General features: G+C 45.2%; 1 protein-coding gene across 1 annotated transcript in view; it reads right to left on the reverse strand.

The window, feature by feature from the left end:
- The window catches only part of Ca6 (carbonic anhydrase 6), a 60,850-nt gene that overhangs the window by 35,453 nt on the left and 3,181 nt on the right, over positions 1-22,216 (reverse strand). Inside the window, exon 2 of the mRNA XM_046424753.2 lies at positions 12,346-12,429. The gene's annotated coding sequence lies outside the window, so the exon portion shown is untranslated. The remainder of the gene's footprint in view (positions 1-12,345; positions 12,430-22,216) is intronic.

The following is a 22,216-nucleotide window of genomic DNA, read 5'->3' on the forward strand; positions in this document are numbered from 1 at the left end:
ATGTTTTTGAGGTTCAAACACATTGTATCATTTTTCATTCCTCTGCTTTGGATGGCTGGGTAATACTCTCTGGTATGTATCCTCAAAGGACAAAATTATAACAATCTAATTCAATGATCTTAATTGGCTTTGTTTTCTATCCTAGAACTGGTCAAAACTTCCTTCCATAGGAATAGAATAAGCATTCTGATGGGCCACTTCCTTTTTAGGAAATCTAAAAATCTGTCCCTGTTCTTTAGAAAGTTAAGCACCAGGTGCGCTGGCACACGCCTGTAACACGGCCACTAAGGAGACAGACCTGGAGATCAGTGTGGACAACCTAGCCAGGACCTGTATCTAAAGAGGAATAAAAAGGGCTGGGGGGACTGGGGATGTGGCTCAATCGGCAGTGCGCCCGCCTGGCATGGGTGCAGCCCGGGTTCGATCCTCAGCACTACATACAAACGAAGATGTGTCCGCCGAAAACTGAAAAATAAATATTGAAAATTCTCTCTCTCTCTCTCTCTCTCTCTCTTAAAAAAAAAAGGGCTGGGGACACAGCCCAGTGGTGGAGCACCCCTGAGTTAATCCCCAGCACAGCCCCCCAAAACATTAAGCACAGAATGACCCTATGACCCAGTGATTCGGCTTCCAGGTACGCACGTCCAAGAATTGAAAACTGGACTCAAATAAATACTGGTACATTAGTTGTCATGTTGACACTATTCTCAGTAGTCAAAGGTGAAAACTGCCCAAATATCCATCAAGAGATAAATAACCAAAATATGGTACTAGACTGTTGGTGGGGGGGTGTTTCATTTTGGCTTTGCTTTTTTTTTTTTTTTTTTTTTTTTTTGAGACGGGTCTCACTGTGATGCCCAGGCTGGTCTCCAGCGCCTGGGCTCCAATGACCCTCTCTCCTCGGTCTTCCAGCCTTCCTAGTAGCAGAGACCACAGGTGGTTCGCCGTCATGCCTGGTTCATCCTGTTAACTGAAGATTGCAGAAGGCCATTATTTTGGACTTAATTCCTGCACTAGGCCCCAACAGATTAAGCTAAAAATCAAAATGGAGTCACTCGCGCTAAACTGACACATCACCAAGCTAAAACTAAGCAGTCTATCTTACCAAGAAGTCAGGATTAGCCAAGCATGGTGGTACAATCCTGTAATCCCAGCAGCTCTGGAGGCTGAAGCAGGAGATCACAAGTTTGGGGCCAGCCTCAGCAATTTAGCAAGACCCTGTCTCAAATTTTTAAAAATGAGAATGAAGGCCCCTTGGGTTCAATCTTTAACACAAAACAACAACAAAAAATAAAACCTCAGCAACTTGTTTAGACTAGAAACAAATTTCTCCAAATTAACAGTTGATTTTTTTCTTCTTCTTTTTTTGAGCACTTCATTCCTGTGCTCTGACTAGGTAGCCTGTCCTAGAAATACCCCTGGGAATGAATGCAGACAGAAAAGATAAAAGAACCCATTCAGGGGAAAGTTAATCTGCCTAAAGATTCCCTATTGACATTTGTTTAGCTTGAGTGACAGCTTAGAAAACAGAAATTCTGGTTCCAAATCTGTGGAATGATCTTTGTCATAACACTCTATTTGAGAATCGCCTCCAAACCTAAAATGAAACTGGACAGCCAATGTGAGTTAATTAAGCTGAAAAGAACTCTCAAAACAACGATTTCTCTGATGTGCTTTTACTCAAACCTTCCAGGTCACTAATTTGTCATGTTTTCTTTAAAAAAAAGAAAATAATGAGGGAGAATATTTGGTGCCCTCTACAGTAAAAATCCTTGATTTGGCTCCAGTGAAGAAGGAAATGCTTGGTGTGAATCAATGTTCTAGAAAACTTGAGCTAACCCCCTGAACCCCGCCCCCCTCATTATGAATGCATTAACCATTTTGGACAAAGCTTTCTAAAGCTGAGGGCTGCATCCCCTGCCTTCCTAAACAGAAAATCTGGAACTTGGTTGTGAACAGTGTTGGGACCAAGGTTGCACTACCTCACAGTGGTCTTCTCAGGATGGGGGCTGGAGAGGGGCGTCAGCTTGCTGAAGGGGGAGGGCAGAACCCTGGAGGGTCTGCAGCCCACAGTGGCCCCCTTTACCTCCACTCATCCCCAGATGGTCTGTTAACCAGCACAGCAAGAGCTAAGACCCCCTTTCCATGGATGAAATGGGTGGTGCTCAAGCCTCTAGATGCTCCTGTCCTCGTAAAAGCAGGCGACGAGCCCAGTGAGCCCTGTCCCTAGTTGTAATTTTCAAGTAGTCTTGTTTTTTAGAGTAACATGAAGGCTGGAGGTACGGCTCAGTGTGGAGAACTGACCTGGGCCTGAGTTTAATCCCCAAGCCAAAGACAAAGCAAAAACATAAAATGTGAAGAGAAACAAAGGAGCCCAGTGTGGTGGTCCCAGTTCTCAGGAGGTCGAGGCAGGAGGATGACCTGAGCCCAGGCATTCCCCGGGCAACCTAAGGGGACCCCAGGTCAAAAACAACAACAAAAAGATGGAATTATCTGAATAGTAAATGCTATCCAATTCAATTTACTTTAAATACTACCCTTCTAATAGTCAACTGATATTTTAAAATATAAGAGAAGCTGGGGATGAAGCTCAATGGTAGACTTTGAGCCTAGCATGGTTCAACCCCCAGCATCACAAAAAAAGAAAAAGGTTTGTGAAAATTATTGAGATCTTTTATATTCTTGTTTTTTTTATTGAAGTAAGCCTTGGAAACCCAGTATGGATTTTTCATATTCCAGCCCCAATAGCACTGTGCTTGGAACTTTAAAGCCATTTTCTATCTCTAATCCTTACAACAACCCTGAAAAGTAGGGCATTTTGGACCCATTTTACAGATGAGCAACCTCAGGCTTGTAAGTATTAAGTGACCTTCTGGAGCAACGTGAAGTAACTGGAGTGGTGGATGATGCCCTGCTGGCTCAAGGGCAGCCCCGGCCCATTACTCTCTGAAGCACGGATGCCAAGTGCCAGGGGCCAGGGCTTCCCTGCAGGATGAGCATCAGCTGCAGCCACAGTGGAATCAGCTTCTCCCTCTGCCCAGCCCTCCCCACTGGCTTGGGCGTCTCCCGCTCCCCCAAACCACCTCTCCCCCAGAGCACCTCTGCAGTGTGTTCCAGGGAACCCAGGACACTCGGGCTCAACACAGCCCCAAGCCTTGCTTAGGGACTTCTCCCTCCACGTGGGGAAGCCTCTGCAGTCTGCAACACTGTGTCCCTTCCAGGTCAGGGACAGAGCAGGAGAGGAACTTCTCCCTCCTGTGGGGAAGCCTCTGCAGTCTGCAACACTGTCTCCCTTCCAGGTCAGAGACAGAGCAGCAGAGGCACATGGTCTGAGAAAATCCAAAGAGGTGCTTCTCACTGAGAAACCTGTCTCACCCCACGTGTTTGCCAAGGACAATTGGCTCATACTGATGACCCTTGACAATACAGCTCACTAGGAAAACAAACTGAGAATCGAGTTAGCTGCATTTTCAAAAAATACACACACAAAGTGACTCATAAGAATAACACTGGGGTGACATCCAAAAGGAAGAGGGTCTGTACCCCAGGTGGGAGAAACCCCACAAACAGAAATATGGCTTATCAGGGATTTCTTCCTGAGACATAAGGGGCAACAAAGGAGTACGGAGGCTGGGAACAATGTGCTTTTCCTCCCTTCTCAGGCTGCCTGGCCCAGCACCTGGCATTCACATCTCCAGGTTCCATATTTCTGGGTAGTGACAAAATTGAGGTCATCTTATCTCATGCCTGGCGACCAGTTCTTTCCATGAAGTTAGAGACACGTGGATTAGTGTCAGGACTCCTCTCTTGGGCAGAGCTCTGTACTTTTCAGCCCATGCTTTGTGTTTGGACACTGCAACCCTCGACGCCAAGCTCGGCCCAGAGCCAGACCTGTCTTCTCTTCAGTCTCCTTGGCCTGACTGTGCTTCCCAGAGTCTCCTGCTGGGAAGATGGAGTGACTGATCACTTCGGACCTCTCTGGAAGGCCCATCAACTCTTCCACGGAAGCCTCCTGAGGCAGTTTGCATCCTGATTCTTTGAATCCCTCATTCCAAAATCTGTGCCTTACTGTGTCCACCAATCCTGGGCTGCTGTATCATGGGTCTGACCCAATTGTAACCAAGTCTCCACACTGAAAGACATGCCTTAAATCAAACTTCCTAAGTTCAGTAAACTCAGATCTCTCTTTCCAACTGGGCACTAGAATTTTAGTAATGCTGTAGTGGAAATCAAACCCAGGACCTTGTGCATGTGGTCTATCACTGAGCCGCATCCCCAGTCCCTTAGACGACATCTTTTATTTTTGTTTTTTGTTTTTTAGTACTGTGGTTGAATGGGGTGGGGGTGGGGAGTACTTTACCACTAAGTTATATCCCCAGCCCTTTTCATTTTGAGACAGGCTAAATTACTGAGGCTGGCCTTGAACTTGTGATCCTCCTGTCTCAGCCTCCTGAGTGGTTAGCATTACAGGTGTGCATTACCGCACCTGGCCTCTTAGACACTGAATTGCTAAGCACCTTGCCGTTGCTGTGGCTAATTGTGTGTATTCCTCTGGTGCCATCTCAGGGCTGATAAAGGTCTAGAATTTTCTCTGGGGACTAACTCTTGTCCCTCCTGGTTGAGAGGAGAGGGGAACAGCTTTACAGATTTATGTCCTGCTTCTCAGTTGCTTTCCCTTCAAAATAATCCTTACACCTTAGTGGCATGTTATGAGGTGCTCTGTTCTGTTACCCTTGATGATATCTGCAGCATTGGCCATGCCTATAATTCCAGTGGCTCAGGAGGCTGAGGTAGGAGGATCAAAGTTCAAGGCCAACCTCAGCAACTAAAAATGAATAAATGAATAAGATAAAAAGGACTTGGGATGTTCTTCAATGGTAAAGCCCCCTGGGTTCAATTCCCACACTGCAGAAGAAGGAAAAGCTTTGTCTCCTGAGCAGATGGTATTGGTGAGATTTGGAGCATGCGTTTTGAACAGATTTGTTTGTTTGTTTGTTTTCTTGGAAGAGGGCATATACTAATTTGATTTAAAGGTGTCCAGAAGGAGGCAGCCTGGGTCTGTGCCGGCTCCAGGAGCTTTTCAGGCGGGAAAGCTTCTTGGAGCTCTCTGGGACCCTGAATGAGCTACACCTCCTGTGGTTGAAGATTGCACAGTCACATTCCAATCAGGTGCCCATCTTCTGTTTACAAAGAGTTCCTGGGTGGACAGATTCTTTCCATGCATGACCGCGTCTGAGTTGTTGCTCCCAGTTTAACACATGGGGCCACTGTGGTACGGGAGTCGGAGTCCCACATCATCTGTCCAGGCCTGGGTCATTCCCTGCCAACAAGCATCAAAGAGCTGCTGCACCAAGGGTGGCCCAGCGCCAGGGGACCCCCATAGAGGAGGAACAGGAGGGCAATAAGAGCTCAGCCAGGACACCTGGGCACAGGTGAGCAGGGTCAGGGTTAGGGTTAGAGAGAAGAAAAAAATGATATCCAGGTGGTCGGCGCAGCTCCGTTGATAAAAACCAAAACATGGGACCAAGCCACTTTAAAAGGGGAGCCCAGCCACGGAAGTTCAAAAGGGCTCATCTGAGCAGACAGCGGTGGTTACGAATCAGGCAGCCCAAAGAAGATACATCTGTGTACCTGTCTGTCTGTCCGTCTGTGAGCTCAGTGGTAAAGTGCCCCTGGGTCCAGTTCCCGGTACCAAAATTAGAAAAAAAGAAAATAGGGGCTGGGGATGTGGCTCAACGCGTGTGGCCCTGTTCGATCCTCAGCACCACATACAAACAAAGATGTTGTGTCCGCCGAAAACTAAAAATAAATAAATAAATATTAAAAATTCTCTCTCTCTCTCTCTCTCTCTCTCTCTTTAAAAAATATATATATATTCAATTTCAAGTACCACATTCCTAGTTAAGGGCTAGGTTAGTGGTTTCTGTTTCTTTGTTTTGTTTTGTTTTGTTTTGTTTTGGGTCCTGGGGGTTGAACCCGGAGGCACTCTGCACTAAGCTGCATATCCAGCCCTTTTTATTTTTTCCTTTTAGATGAAGTCTTGCTAAATGCTGGGATTCCAGGCATGTGCCACCATGCCCAACTAGATCAGCAGTTTCTGATTGACTGAAGTTAGAGTTCACGTGGAGTCGGGCTTCGGCCTGCTTATGTTGCAACCCACAGCTCTGGAGCCACCTCAGTGTGAGGGCCTCCCAATTAATGCTTATTACGTGTTTTCTTTTTCCTTTTTTTTTCAGGTGCTGGGGATCAACCTAGGTCTTAGCATGCTAAGCACATGCTCTACTGCTGAGCTGCACCCTCAGCCCCCCAACTAATTCTTTTTAACAACTAAAAACATGAAGTTGGATAATTCTTCCAGCAGGGCCCTGTGTGTTATAAAACAAGTCAGAAATACACACAGTAGTTGAATGAATCTCCAAAACAGAATGGAGGCAGCAATGAGGCGACACACTGAGAAGAAAGCAGAGCTTCTCATTCCACCTCTACAAAGTTCAAAGACACACAGGCTGCACAGGACCCGAGGGCAGGACAAGCACTGATATCTGTCCCTTGCTGTAAGGGTCTCGGCCTGGAACCTGGCAAGGAGTAAAGATAAGAAATCTTTCCTCCCCCGCAGCCCAATGGATAGGGTTGTCTTTATGTGGAATGTTTGCAATCCCAGACCTTCCCTTCAGGTAAGTGTTATGTCCTCCACGCTGGGACTGTCTGTTCCCACAGCAAGTGAGATTGGATGGAATGGGGAGACCCCTCAACCTGCCCCAGGACGTCTGCACTGCTCACAGGCCATGGAGGCAGTGGAGACAGCATGAAAATATCCCAGGACTCTTGGCCCCTCACTAGCCACACTGCTCCCCACCAGGAGAAAGGACCCCTCTCTTTCCTGCAGCACCCTCCTGGGAAAGGAATCCTGGCTAAAGGAATCCAAATGGGATTAAGTGGCCCAGACTCTAATAGGAATCCTTCCCAGCGCCCACTCCAGAGCAGCAGGCAGGCAGTTCTGTGCTGCTTGACTTTATTGTTAAAATCATGCCAGAGCCCTACAGGAAGTTTGGGAAGTAGGTGGGAGGTGGGGCAGGCGGAACGTCCACCTCCTAGATATCATTTTCCAGACCACTAGTTTGTTTTTAAACTATATTATACAAGACATAAATACTTGGGGCTGGGGTTGTGGCTCAGTGCTAGAGGGCTTGCCTAACGTGTAAGGCACTGGGTTTGATCCTCAGCACCAAATAAAAATAAAAGAAGATTAAAAAAAATAATAAATCTTAAAAAAAAAGACATAAACACTAATGACATGAAAATATATCCAGGGTATATTTTAAAATGGGAAACAACAACAACAACAACAGGAGCTGTGGATATGGCCCAGTGGGAGAGCCCTTGCCTATCATGCATAAGGCCTTGGGTTCCATCCACAGCACTGCAAAAAGAAAGAAAGAAAAAACGCAACATCGTTCCAATTCTAAGTTTAAACCCACAACAAGTGGAAACACATGTCCATGCAAACACTTTGACGTGAGCCAGGCACAGTGCGCACACCTGTGATCCCAGCTACTACAGGAGGATCACAAGTTTGAGGCCAGCCTCAGCAACTTAGTAAGGCTCCATGTCAAAAAACAAATTTTTTTTTTTAAATCTGGGGATGTAGCTCAGTGGTAGAGCACCCCTGGGTTCAGGGTTCAGTTCCCAGAACTGAAGAAAATAAAGAAACATGCGTGAATGTTCGTGGCAATACTATTTACGATAGCCCCACACACACAACGGAAACGACTCGAATGTCCACCAACTGATGAATGGATAAATAAAACATGATACATTCTTGTAAGAAAATATTATTCAACAATAAAAACAGGGGCTGGGGATGTGGCTCAAGTGGTAGCGCGCTCGCCTGGCATGTGTGCGGCCCAGGTTCGATCCTCAGCACCACATACAAACAAAAATGTTGTGTCCGCCAAAAACTAAAAAATAAATATTAAAATTCTCTCTCTCTCTCTCTCTCTCTCTCTCTCTCTCTCTCTCTCTCTCTCTCTCTCTCTCTCTTTAAAAAAAATAAAAATAAAAACAAATTAAGTACTGATAGATGACGCATCATAGATGAGCCGAGAAAATAGGACGGTACATGAAAGAAGATAGACACGTGCTGTGTGATGCAATTTATATAAAATATCCAGAAGAGGCAAGTTTTGACTCTGTAGAAAAATAAAATCCATTAGTGGTGGCAGAGGGCAGGAGACTGGAGAGAATGGGGATTGACTGCTAATAGGCAGGGATTTCTTTAGAGAGGACAAAGGCACTGACCGCAGGTGTGGATCGGGTTGTATGGCCCGTGAATACACCAATAATGTTGAATAGACGCTTTAAACAGGTGAATTGCACATTGAATTATATCTCAAAAAAACTTTTCTTTGTTTGCTTGTTTTTTCTTTTTTAAGATGAGACAGTTGGGTGTGGTGGTGCACTCCAGTAATCCCAGCCCTCTTTTTTGGTGACATAGGGTCTCCATCCTTTGCCCAGGCTAGCCCTGAATTCCTGGCCTTAGCCTCCAAAGTTACCAGGACTGCCGGCTGACCGCTGTTTTGTTCTTATTGTTTTGCAGTTCAGGAGATGGAACCCAGGCCTTCTCTCACACCACCATTGAGCTGCATTCCCCACCCTACTTTTATAATTTTAAAAGTAAGTTGTAAAAAAAACTCAACTGCTTCTTTTCTGTCCTATTAAAAAAGATTACTTGGGGGGCTGGGGTTGGTCTCAGCAGTAGAGCACTCGCCTAGGATGTATGAAGCACTGGGTTAGATTCTCAGCACCATATAAAAAAAAATAAAGATAGATATTTTTTAAAAAAAGATTACTTGGGAGACTCTCTAAAAATATAAACCATTGACATTTTAGATTGAGAATCATTTGATAGGGATCATATTCTGTTGATACGAGACCCGCAGCACTCCCTTGGTTCATGCAGTCCTGCTTCTAACTCACAGTCTATCCACGCACTGCCTGTCTGTCTCCTGAGCCAGAGTGTGAGCCCCCACGGCAAGACTTGGTCTAGTTCTCTCCTCTGTTCCCAGTTCCTTAAACAGTGCCTGGCATGTAGTAGGCCCTCAAAAATATTTGTTCGGTGAACAAATGAACCTTGACCATCAGAGCGACAGCAAGGCAACTTTAGGGTATGTAGTTTGAATCACATTTCAACACAAATCAGAACCCAGAGGTGTTGCTATCCCAGTTATGACACCATTGAAGAGGAAAAATTTTCCCCTACCCAATTACCCTCTGTGCTAAGGGTACGCGAATAAGCTGAGAAAAGAAGAAAGACGGATTTTTAATCATGTAGGTACAGGAGTTAACAGAAAAATGTGACTCAAGGAGGCAGTCAGAATTTGAGGCATAAATAACATCCTGATAGGGGAAGGGGAAGTGCTTTGAGGGTTGAGCGTGTTCCCCCAAAGTTCACGTGTGGGAAACTCACTCCCCACATTCACGTTAATGGTATTCCGAGGTGGCGCCTTTGGGAGGTCATTAGTGTTAGAAGAGGTCAGGAGTGCAGGGCCCTGTGAGGACATCAGTGGCTTTACAAGAGGAAGAGAGATCTGAGCTAGCAGCTGCTGCTTCACCATGTGACACCTTCACCACGTTATGATGCAGCAAGAAGGCCTGAACCAAGGTACCGCCAGTGCCACGTTCTTGGACTTCCAGCCTCCAGAGCTGGGAGCCAAATAGACCTCTATTCTTTTTAAATGACCCAGTCTGTGGTGTTTCTTTATAGTAACAGGAAACAGACTAAGTCGGAGGAGAAGAGCACTTGTGGAAAAATAAATTATTCTTAGGAATGATAAATGGACCCTCAGGGAACAGATAGGAGATGTGATAATTTTGTGACAATGTCTGCTTAGGGGGCTGGGGTTGTGGCTCAGTGGTAGAGCACTGCCTAGCATGTGTGAGGCACTGGGTTCGATTCTCAGCACCACATATAAACAAACAAATTGAATAAAGGTCCATTGACAACTAAAAAAATGTTTTTTAAAAAATGTCTGCTTAGGTACAATGATGGCTTTTTGCCTGTGTTAGTAAGAGACAGTCCTCCCTGGTTGTTTCCCAGTCTTTTAGCCAAATAAAGGAGGTGTGTGTGTGTGTGTGTGTGTGTGTGTGTGAGAGAGAGAGAGAGAGAGAGAGAGAGAGAGAGAGAGAGAGAGACAGCATGCCAGCCTGTGGGGGTGGCTGGGTTGGAGCTATTCTCAAGTAGATCAAAAATAATTCTTCAGCCCCACACTGTGGAGCATCCTGTAATCCCAGCAGCTCAGGAGGCAGAAGCAGTAGGATCACAAGTTGGAGGTCAGCCTCAGCAACTTAGCAAGGCCCTGAGCAACTTAGCAAGACCCTGACTCAAAATAAAAAATATAAAATAAAAAGGGCTGGGATATGGCTCAGTGGTTAAGCACTCCTGGGTTCAATCCTTTTACTAATAATGACAGTAATAATAATAATAACAATGATTATGATTAGATCCCTCACCACTTAACTTTGCACTGTGGCTCTACCTACTTCTGTCTGCTCAGCCAACCAAGCACCCTGAAGGCAGAGACTGCGACTGACTTGCCCGGCAGTGCCCTGAAACCCCTCTGCTATGTACTGTGTACATTCTCCCCTGGGGAGAGAATCCAAACTCAAAACAGGCATGTACCTTGACAAAGATGCTCTCCTTTGACCAAACTTGACTCCGGCTTCTCTCAGTCCTCTGACTAGTCCCCCTTCCCGTCTTGGGCTCTATACTTAGTCCACAGGTTCTGATCTGTCCAGTTTGGGCAACAATCCTGCTGAATCAGTTCAGTAGGGAGCCCCAGCTTTGGTCCAAACACTCTCAACTGCCTTTAGCAGGAATCCTGTTGAGTCTGTTTAGCTAATCCCCCCCTTCCTCCATGTTTCCCCCTAGTGATTTCCCACCCACTGACCTCCATCCTGTTCTTTGGCCAACAATCTCCACTTTCCCTTGCTATGTTCCAAGTTGAGTCTCATCTCTCACTTCCTGCGAGACCCCCCTGTGGCAAACCCCTTGCATAAAGTCTGCCTTACTCTTCTCTAAGGTGTGGCATGAATCGTTTTTTCTTTAACATCCTCTATAAAACGTCAAAATGTCCAATATGGTAGACTTTGATGTCTTAGTCCCTGTTTTTTCTTTCTTCTTTATGTTGGTGGGGGTGGTGGTGCTAGGGCTCTGCCACTGAGACATTTCCCCAGCCCCCCTTTTAATATGTAAATTAAATGTATACTTAAACATCAAATTATACATAGTTGTGGGGCAATGTGATGCTTCAGTATTTGTATGGATCAGATAGTGTTTAAATATGGGTCAAACATATGTATCTCCACAAACATTCATCTTGGTGGGTGGCAGGGGGTGTTGGGATGGAACCCAGGGCTTTGCACACACTAAACACATGTTCTACCACTGTATCACACTCCCAGCCCCCATTTATCATTTCTTTTTTTAAATTTATTTATTTATTTGTTCTAATTGACAGCAGAATGCATTTCAATTCATAGTACACAAATGGAACACAATTTTTCATTTCTCTGGTTATACACAAAGTAGACACCAATGGTTATACACCATTCATGTCTTCATACGTGTACCTGGGGTAATGATGTCCATCTCATTCCATCATCTTTCCAGCCCCCATGCCCCCTCCCCTTCCCTCCCTCCCCTTTTCCCAATCACAGTTCCTCCATTTTTCCCACATCCCACCCCATTATGGAACAGCATCCACTTATCAGAGAAAACATTCTCCCCTTGGTTTTGGGGATTGGCTTCACTTAGCATGATATTCTCCAACTCCATCCAATAACCTGCAAGTGCCATAATTGTATTCCCTTTTAATGTTGAATAATACTCCACTGTGTATATATACCACAGTTCTTTATCCATTCATCTACTGAAGGGTATCTAGGTTGGTTCCACAGTTTAGCTAATGTGAATTGTGCTGCTACAAACTTGATGTGGCGGCATCACTGAAGTATGCTGTTTTTAAGTCCTTTGAGTATAGACCCAGGAGTGGGTTAGCGGCGTCAAATGGTGGTTCCATTCCAAGTTTTCTAAGGAATCTCCATACTGCTTTCCAGATTGTTTGCACCAACCTGCAGTCCCGCCAGCAACGTAAGAGTGTGCCTTTTTCCCCACATCCTTGCCAACACTTATTGTTGCTTGCATTCTTACAACTGCATTCTGATTGGAGTGAGATGAAATCTTAAAAGAGTAGTCCACCATGCGGCCAGCGCATTGGTTTCATTAATGAGGTTCTTGGCATAAAAGTTAACTAGCGAGATCGAAATAAAACACACAGACTCAGTTACCTTTTTCTATGACCAGGTCCGAGACGGCTCCCCTCTCTGGCTCCAACCTCGAACCACCCGTAGGGCAGCAAGGATTACTCAGGGCTAACAGGAGAGAGAGAGCGAGCGAGCACGCGGGGAGTAGCCTTTTATTGGGGAACAAGAAATTCAGGGGAGAATTCCATCCAATGAAGGTTGAGGGGGGCCGCACTCCAAGCTCAGGGTCAGTGATTGGCCCCCGGGGTCAGTGGTCAGTCACACCCCCACACGGACGGGTTCTCTCATCAGGAGAGGGCCGGGAAAGCTCCCACACAGATTAGCCAGAGCGCCTCAGACCCAAACCGGGAGTCGCCCAGTCACGTGTGAGAATGGCTCTCCACAGAGTAGTTTTTTCTTAATATTTTTTTTTAGTTGTAGATGGACACAATACCTTTATTCATTCATTTTTTATGTGGTGCTGAGGATCAAACCCAGCTCCTCATGCGTGCCTGGCGAGTACCACTGAGTCACAATCCCAGCCCTTAGAGTAGTTTTGATTTGCATTTCTCTAATTGGTAGAGATGTTGAACATTTTTTCATATATTTGTTGTTCGATTATTTATCTTCTTCTAAGAAGTGTCTGTTCAGTTCCTTAGCCCATCTATTGATTGGGTTGATGTTGTTATTATTATTATTATTAATATTATTATTATTTTGGTGTTAAGTTTTTTGAGTTCTTTATATATCCTGGAAATTAGTGCGCTGATGTGTGTATGGTAAAAATTTGCTCCCATTCTGTAGGTTATCTCTTCACCTCACTGATTGTTTCTTTTCCTGAGAAGAAGCTTTTCAGTTTGAATCCATCCCATTTATTGATTCTTGATTTTATTTTTTGCGCTTTAGGAATCTTGTTAAGGAATTTGGGACCTAATCCAACATGATGGCGATTTGGGCCTACTTTTTCTTCTATTAGGCACAGAGTCTCTGGTCTAATTCCTAGGTCCTTGATCCACTTTGAGTTCTGTGCATGGTGACATTTATCATTTCTTTGTGGTGAAAACATTCAAAGTCCTTTTTCTTAGATGTTTGAAATGTACAGTGCATGACTGTTAAATGTAGTCACACCAGAACTTCTTACTTCTGTCTAACTGTGACTGATCAACTTTTCCCCATCCTTCCCTCCCTGCCACTCTGGCCAGCCTCTGGTAACCACTTCCATTCTCACGTATGTGTGTTTGATTTTTTTTTTTCCATTCCACATGTAAGTGAAATCATTAAGTATTTGTCTTTCTGTGCTCATTTCACATAATGACCTCTAGTTAAAAAAAAAAAAAAAATCTTGGCCCATTTGAATGTCCTGAAGCATTTCCCCTGTGGTTTTGTTTGTTTGTTATATGTTTTGGGGTTTTTTTCTCCCCTGGTAATTTCAGTCTCAGGTCTTACATGTCCTTGTTTAATGTTTTTATTAGTTGTTGATGGACCTTTATTTATTTTTTTATATGTGGTACTGAGAATCAAACCCAGAGCCTCACGCATGCTAGGCAAATGCTCTACACTGAGCTACAACCCCATACCTTACATGTAAGTCTTAAATCTGTTTTGAGCTGACGTTTGGAACTGGTGAGAGCTTAGGATCTGTCTTCATTCTTCAGCACATGGGTAGCCAGCTTTCCCAGCACCATGTATTGAAAAGACTGTCCCGCCTGCCTCCAACGTGAGTCCTCAGTGCCTTTGTCAACTCTCACTTGGCTGTGGATGTGTGGGACTCCTTTCCTTTCTACACTGTCCTCTCTTAACATGTTTATCACAGATTCTGGCCCCAGGCATTGCTCTAAATTAAATGGGCAGGAGGGAAGGCTGCCTGCTAAGGAGCAGATCTCCTTCCCCACCTCCTTCCATGAGATGCTGAGCTAGATTTCTCACTTCTCCTGAAAAATACAATGTCAGAGTCCAGGAGGGCAAAGGAGAGGGCCATATTCCTCTGGCTTTGACATTCCCTGGTTCCCTATGTGTATGTATCCTGTAGTCTCCTGCAGTATCCTGGTCCGCTGTGAGTACCTACACTCAACACAGGTACAGACAAGCCCTGTGTGGCTCTGCCTAGGAGGATCTTCAAAGGAAAGAGCTGGCAGTCAGGATAACCACAGGAGAGCCCTCTTACTTCCTCTTTCCAGGACTTTGCCTGAGAAGCTGGGAGGAGATAGGAGAAAATGAAGGGGTCCCTTCTGCAAGGGCTGAGAACTGGGCAGTTCAGTTTCCAGAGTTCTTGAGCTTAACATGGACAGCTATGACGGTCTTAGGTCAGAAAATACAGGGGCATCTTACAGAATTTATAGAAATGTTAACTTCAGGGCTGGGGCTACAGCTCAGTTGGTAGAGTGCTTGCCTTGCATGTACAAGGCCCTGGGTTCAATCCCCAGCAAGAAAGAAGAAAAAAAGAAATGTTAACTTCACTTCTTCCAGTGACACAGATGAGCAAAGACACAATGACTCAGAGCACCCTCTGGAGCCATGATTCTTAACTTTGAGGGGCCACAGGCCCCTTCAGAGATTTCAAATACAAACCTTCACCACAGAAAATGGGTGGACATGCTCCACTGATATCCATTTCAGGTCTCTGGACCTCTGATTGGCTGACCATGGGGTCCTGGTCAGATTAAGAAACTGTGCTTTGCAGTGTATGGGACAGAGTACATCCACTCTTCCAATGAATAAATTCAACCCATATGCCTGGCTGGGGCATAGCTCAGAGGTAGCATGCACAAGGTATTGGGTTTGAGGCCCAGCACAGAAGAAGAAACAGGACGAGGAGAGGAAGGCAAGGAAAGTGAAACAGCTCTGCCAAGATATAAGCTCTGCCTGGAGAGCAGGACATGGACCTGGCAGCAGAAGCAAAAGCTGCAGTGTCCAGTGAGCTCAAGACACCAAGAGGATGGGACCCAGAGAGGGACCTTGGCACTGGCCAGGAATGCCCCCTCCTGCCAGGAGTATGTGAATGAGCATTGAGTTAGCAAGGCCTGGGACGGTGTCCTAACAGGGCAGACTTCTAATTGGAAGGCAACAGAAGTAGCTTTGTCTTTGCTGGATTCCTGGATCCAAAATTCTGGTTGTGGAGCCTGGAATAAGAGGCGGAGACTGGAGTGTTGATTCTCAGCCTTGTTTCCCTGCCCCTGAAGGTTTAACGTGTGATCTTAAAGATATTCTAAAAATCTCAAAAGCATTGAAAATAATTTTAATTTGCCTCAATATATAGATTGCAAAGCCCTTGAGGAGAAACTGCAGGCTTCAGACGCCAAATTCCCAGGCCCTCCTGGGAGAGTCTCGGCCTCTCCCTAAACTGCTCCCAGGGAAGAAACTGCATGTCATTTTGCAAATGGCTCATTGTCTTTTCCCCTTAAACTGAGCTGCTCTCAGCCTCCTGGGAACTTCTCTCTGTACTCATTATCCTCATCTCTGAAGCCACAAATGACTCTGTGGTCATCATCCTCATCTTTGGAGCCAGAATTACTATGTGTCTATTCCCTTTGCCACAAAATAATCCTAAAAGGACTTGAGAGCAGCTCTCAAGCGGTAGCACAAGCTAGAGGGGTCAATGTAGACCTGTTACTCAAACCTGAGTGTCCTTCTCCATGACACAGCCTTCACACTAGATGTGATCCTTTTAAAGCCACTTAAGTAAGAGTAGCCACATCACCCTGGGAAAAAATTAGGGAGGCAGGAGAGGCAATTGCTTGGGTGCAAAGTTCAAGAAGGTGCCAAGAGGGCTGGGGGTGCAGCTCAGTGGTACAGCACTTGCCTAGCAGTTGCAAGGCTCTCGGTTCAACCCAAGTGCCCCCCACTTTTAAAAAATGCCAAAATACATGATAATCAGGGGAAATCCTTCCTCCCTCCCTTCCTTCCTTTCTTTCCTGGGGATGGGACCCAGGGCCTCACACATACTAAGCTTGTGCTCTATCACTGAGCTACATCCCAACCCTGAAAGATCATATTTTTTTGTATTTTTTTAATTAGTTACACATGACAGTACAATGATCTTGGAAAGATCATATTTTAATCTAGTATCTTAACAACATTATAATTAGCACCAAAAATCAATGACCAGCAAAACATCAACATCTTAAATAAGAGGATGAGTAATATGGGAGCCTTACACAAGAAGAAAAATATATGCCCTCAATAAATGGTTTTTTAAATATTTATTTATTTATTTATTTAGATTTCAGCGGACACGACATCTTTGTTTGTATGCGGTGCTGAGGATCGAACCCGGGCCGCACGCATGCCAGGCGAGCCCGCTACTGCTTGAGCCACATCCCCAGCCCAATAAATATTTTTTTATTTGTTTGTTTGGAGTTTTTTAATTTTACTTATGTATTTTGGTACCAGGGATTGAACCTAGAGGTGCTTAATAACTGAGCCACATCCGCAGCCCTTTTTTATTTTGAGACAGGGTTTTTTGCTGAGTTACTTAAGGTCTTGCCAAGTTGCTGGGGCTGGCTTTGAACTTGTGATCCTCCTGCCTCAGCCTCCTGAGCTGCTGGGATTACGGGCATGTGCCACTTCGCCCAGCTGTTCTTTACTTTTTTATTGTATTGAGATAGGGTTTGATATGTTACCTAGGTTGGCCCCAAACTCCTGGGCTCAAGTGATCCTCCTGCCTCTGCCTTCTGAGTAGTTGGATCTATAGACACACAGCACCATGACTAACACGGTTTTACTTTTATTTTACGTTATTATTTACTTTTATTTTTAGTACCAGAGATTCAGCCACTGAACCACTTAACCACTGAGCCACATCCCCAGCCCTTTTTAATATTTTATTTAGAGATGGGGTATCGCTGAGTTGCCTAGGTCCTCGATAAATTGCTGAGGCAGGTTTGAATTTATGATTCTCCTGCCTCATCCTCCTGAGCCACTGAGATGACAGGTGAGCCCAATCACGCCTGGCACAAAACCCTTTATTGATGGCTTTATGTTGTGACCATTTTGAAGAAATCATAAGCCAACTACCTCTTTATCATTCTGGCCTCTGCACTGCTCTTGATCTCCAGATGGTGGACTGAGCTCCCAGCATCCTGTGTGTACCATACCTGCCTGCTCACCGGGCTGTCTCCCCAGGATCACTCCTGCCTCAGGAGATTACAGATGTGTGCCACTGTGTCCAGCCCTAACAAGGTTTCAAACTATTTTCTTTCTTTTTTCTCTTTTGCAGTGCCAGGGATCAAACACAGAGCTTTTCAGAAGCAAGACAAATACTCTAGCTCTGAGCTACATCCCAGCCCTGAAGTATTTTTTTAATAGTTGACTTCTTCCTGGAACATTAAAATGATTAAGAAACTATTTAAGAATTTAAAAAATAAGTATATTCAAACTTACCACTTTAAGGTTAAATACTTTTATTTATACCAAAAAAAAATAGAACTTATTTTTCCTGGCTTTAATGGAAGCAAAACTATCAACAGTGTTTGTAAGATCTACTATAATATGCTCGAAATCATGCTGGCCAATCGCAACCCTGGTGCTGACAAGCGATCGAAGCCCCAAAGCAGGGCCACTGTGTACATGTGCTGAGTACGCACCTGCCGGACACTGACTGTGAAAGAACACCACTCCCTCCGGGGCTATCTTTATCAAATTTTTAAATTTCCTGTCTTTAACTGTTTTGGCATATGTGGAAAGACCTAAGAGAGACGGTCTGTTATTGGCAGAGCTCACTCCTGGCAGCCCCAGTAGTGGACCTCATGGAGTCGGCCTTGGGCCTTCATTCCAACTGGTTCATTCCAATTGGTCAGGAGGAAACTGCAGGGCTCTTCTAGACCACACCGCACAAGACGCACATGGGCTCCCAGCTGCAGGGCACCTGGCCTCATCTCTAAAATGTCACTCATCAATGTCACCAAAATTACCTTGTCACTGAAATGTGTGGGAGGAAGTGATGGCTCCCACAGATCAACAGACCAGAGCTCAGCTTCCTCCCAGGTCCACAAGGACAGTTTCCTCAGGGTTTCTCAGCTTCTGGGCTTCTGCCTACAGCCTGCTCTGTGTCATCTGCCTGCAGTTGTCAACCTTCAGGCCCCTCCCTTTGTAGATCTTTTTTTAATTATTATTAAATATTTATTTTTTAGTTATAGGTGGACACAATATATTTTATATTTATATGGTGCTGAGGATCGAACCCAGTGCCTCCTGCATGTTAGGCGAGCACTCTTCCTCTAGCCACAACCCCAGCCCCCCTTTGTAGATCTTGAATCCAAATTCCCCAAGGCTGATGATCCACTGGCTGGCCAGTCCCCCATGGTCCACGGTCACATGCTCCCTACTGGTGGATCTGGAATACCTTGAAGGCCACTGTTGTGCTGACCTGGGTCCAGTTAACTATGCTCAGGCAGGAAAGTGGGGTTTAGCCTGAGAAATCTTTCAGAAGGGGCTGTGGGCGCAGCAGGCGCTTCAAAGCCTCTCAAAGGGGCAACCAATCTGCCTGGCACTTGCTTGACCTGTCTGGGGCAAATTCCAAGTCAGGCATTCACTAATCAGCTGTCCCTCCTAGCTCCAGTGACCTGTGAATTCTTAGCAGCATGCCATTACTATTTTTATCTAGGATTCTGCCTTGGCATTTGAGATCGGCCACTTAGGACACCCATTCAGCCGGTCATAACTCTACTCTTGCCTTCAATCTGCATTTCTCTTCCAGCAACAGGAATCTCCTGAGAGGCTCTGACAAATGCTCTGCTGAACTTCATTTTCTCACTGGCATTTTCCTGACCATCAGGAAACTAAGTAGACAACAGAACTCCCCAGATTAGCCAGGGAATTCTAGTGCAGAAGGCCCAGGAACTTCTCTGCAAGGGAACTGGGAAGGGTTTGTAGGAAAATTAGGGAGTTTGCTCAAGAAACACCAGCTAATACCATCCTTCAAATGGGGTTGGACATTTGGTAACTGGAACTCATACTGTGATACAATGTGACTGGCCTCTATGACTCCTCCCAGCTACAAACTTGTTCTAGAAGAAATTCCACATCTAGCAGGCACATAAGCTTCCTGAGTCATGGTTGGCAAATCCTGAAGCTGTTACAGTAAAAAGCCTTGCAGAGCGTGTGTAGATATGCAAATTAGAGGAAGACTCCTCTGACTAGGTGTTGTGGCATCTCCTCCAAATCCAAGGATTAGGTGAGCTTCATCTTGGAGGCACAGGATGCTGAAACTTTGGGGGCTAGGGCTGCAGAGCCAGGCTGCCTGGACCGGTCCCCCAGTGCCTCCACTCACTAGCTGTTACTTCTCAACATCTTGAGAAGATGTTGCTCATGTATAGTGTGTACTTAGCTTGGGTGTCTAAGTGAGGTTCTGGGTTCCATCTTTAGCGGGGGGGGGGGGAATGTGTACATAACATGGAAGTCACTCATGAGCCTGGCGACAGCAGTAAATGAGTTATACATGTTAAGTGCCATGGTAGCTGGCAGGTGATAAGTAATATTATCAGTTCATGATGAGTAAAGGAGAATTTTCTTATTACCTTGGTCTACGTGAAGCAGTGGTGGAACCCATACTCAGTGAGAGGGTGGGACAGATGAAGATGGTAGAAAGCAGAGATTACCTGCTGCAGCTTCCAGGCATCTATCCCAGACTGAGGAGAGTCACCTTGAGAAGTCCGGGTGCATTCTCCTGATGAAAGGCAGTGTTATCAAACACTTCCAAGACACAGGAGCAAGTGCTCAAGGGCCTGGGAGGATCTGCCCAGAGCGCTCAGGGACCAAGACAGGGACACTTTCCTCTCACAGAGACTGGCTTGCTGGAGACCATACCTTTTTGGTCTACAGCACCACTCCTTCCTCACCTGACCCCATTCATTAACTCCTCACAGGGACTCTGCTCACTGGGCACCTGCCCCTTGCTGCCCCAGGGGTCAGTTTCCAGGTCTTAGTTACGCTGACACCTGCTTCCCATCCCCTCATTTGGGAGACTGGGGAATGCCTGCCATGATTTCATTTACAGCAGTACTGTGTTCTCCTTTCTGTCTCCCAAACCTATGCCCTTCCCTGTCCCTCCTTTGCCTAGCTGATGTTGGCTTTAAAATGGGCATGGGAAACGTGGTGCCACACTTGTGTGTGCCACGCCTAAGATCCTGGTGACTCTGGAGGCTGTAGCAGGAACATCACGAGTTCAAAAGCAGCCTGGACAACTTAATGAAACCCTGTCTCAAAAATAAAAACTAAGCCGGGTGCAGTGGCACAAGCCTTGTAATCCTAGCAGCTCAGTAGGCTGAGGCAGGAGGATTGCAAGTTCAAAGCCAGCCTCAGCAACTTAGTGAGGCTCTAAGCAACTCAGTGAGACCCTGTCTTTAAATAATATAAAAAAGGTCTGGGGATGTGGCTCAGTGGTTAAGCACCCCTGGGTTCAATCCCTGGTACAAAAAAAAACAAAACCTAAGAAGGGGTAGGGAGGTCCATGCTAGAGCACCCCTGGGTGCAATCCATAGTACCATCAAAAAATCAAAAGGAAAAAAAAAAAGGGCATCAGAACGGGACTATTGACAGCAGGAAGCCCTAACAAGTACCCTCAAAGCCATCCAAAAGGCTAACTGCAATTTACAGAGAGGAAACGTGTTTCTTTAAATAGAGGACTTTGAAAGGCTGGTAAACTGAAATCAAAGGGGATTTAATTTCTAGAAAAAATGCAAAGAGCTGGATTTGATTCCTCCCCCCAAAACACAAAACAAAACTGGGTTGGACCTCATATATGCTCACTGCATGCAGAAATGCATAAAGATATAAATACTTTAGAGACCAAGATTGAAGATGACCCAGCAATCCCACATCTAGGTACACGTCCTAGGTGTAAGACCTAGAGAAATTCCTGCTCCTATGCTCAGAAGACATCCACAACTAAGTTCATAGTAATAAACCCTGCTGGTATTAAGCGGGAAAGCAGAGAGAAATGGAAGCAAACAGAAGTGCATGGCCATCAGAATGTGTGCTGCTCACAAGTGGAATATGACAGAGCTGGAGAGGAAAGGAGCCTCAAAGACAGAGTTCACAGACATCAAGCTGTGCAAAACACCTGGAGCAAAGCCAGATGTGGTGGTGCACACCAGCAGAGTCAGGCTCAAGACCAGCCTCAAAAAATTTAAAAAGGGCCAGGGATGTGCCCCTGGAGTCAATCCCTGGTACCAAAATTAAGGGGAGCCTGGGTATATATAGCTCAGTGGTAAAGCACCTCTGGGTTCAATCCCTAGTACCTCCAAAAAAAAAAAAATTGTAACAGAAATTTACCAACAATAGGATGTCATTCATATAAAGTTCAAAAAAACTGTTAAAAACCTTTTTTTTTTTTTTTTTTTTTTTTTTTTAAGAAAAACATAGGGGGCTGGGGTTGTGGTTCAGTGGTAGGATGCTTGCCTATTATGTGTGAGGCGCTGGGTTCAATTCTCAGCACCGTGTATAAATAAATAAAATAAAGGTCCTTTGAAAACTAAAAAATATTAAACAAAAAGAAAAGCATAGGACATGGTGGCGTGCACCTATGACCCCAGCACCTTGGAAGGGTTCTGGCAGGAAGATTGCAAGTCCAAATACATCCTCAGCAACTTAGAAGACCCTGTCTCAAAATAAAAAACAAAACAAAAACAAACCATAAAGTTACTTCTGGAGCCACAGAACACAAGGAATCTTAATAGACTGTTAGTGTTCCATTTCTGAGCTGGAGGTAAGAACATGACATATTTATTTAGCAGTGCTGGGGATACAAACCAGGGCCTCAAGCATGCTAGATGGTGTTCTCCAACTGAGCCACATTCCAGCCTGAGTATACACAAATTTATATTCACTTTATGCCATCTCTGGTGTATATGAAATACTTAGGGATGAACAAAAACCTCTTGGATGTTTTTTGTTGCTGGGGAATTGAACCCAGAACCTT

The sequence above is a fragment of the Marmota monax genome, unplaced genomic scaffold (genome assembly GCF_021218885.2).
Source record: "Marmota monax isolate L192 unplaced genomic scaffold, Marmota_monax_Labrador192_F-V1.1 WCK01_AAM20220418_F8-fsc00080, whole genome shotgun sequence".
NCBI lineage: Eukaryota > Metazoa > Chordata > Mammalia > Rodentia > Sciuridae > Marmota > Marmota monax.